At 43.5% G+C, this 573-nt stretch overlaps 1 pseudogene; it reads left to right on the top strand.

Moving 5' to 3' along the window:
* Positions 1-126: 126 nt before the first annotated feature.
* Positions 127-245, top strand: LOC120589520 (uncharacterized; annotated as a pseudogene).
* Positions 246-573: the final 328 nt, after the last annotated feature.

Below are 573 nucleotides of genomic sequence, written 5' to 3'. Positions count from 1 at the left end.
AGGGGCACAGAGACAAGTAGGGAGACCAGTGAAGCAATCACCACAATGGTCCGGTCTGAACTAGACTCATGGTAATATGACTGGCAAAGAGGAGACTGTTTTGAGACTCATTTAAGACACAGAACTGTCTACGGACACGCTACCCTGAACAAGCCCAATCCCGTCTGATCTCGGAAGCTAAGCAGGGTCTGGCCTGGTTAGTACTTGGATGGGAGACCACCCAGGAAGACCAAGTGCTATAGGCGTAAAAAATAAAAAAAAAAAATAAGGGATTGTAAACTGACAAGGTCCTTGCAATCCGTGAGGTCAACCAAGGGTTGCCTCGCCTAAAAAAAAGAAAAATTAATTAATTAATTAATTTTTAAAAAGACACAGAACCAATAACTGATTTGGCAATTAGTTAATTGAATTAACGGGTGAGAGAGAGAGAGAGAGAGAGAGAGAGAGAGAGAGAGAGTGAGTCAGACAGACACACTCCGATCATTCCAGATTCGAGATGCGCCCTTGGGTGTGGTGCCTGACCTTTCCAATTCTGTTTCCTCACTTGGAAAATGGGAAGTAATAAGCCTAATT

This window comes from Pteropus medius, unplaced genomic scaffold, assembly GCF_902729225.1.
Source record: "Pteropus medius unplaced genomic scaffold, Ma_sr-lr_union100, whole genome shotgun sequence".
NCBI lineage: Eukaryota > Metazoa > Chordata > Mammalia > Chiroptera > Pteropodidae > Pteropus > Pteropus medius.
This window is presented reverse-complemented; position numbering and strand designations above follow the sequence as displayed.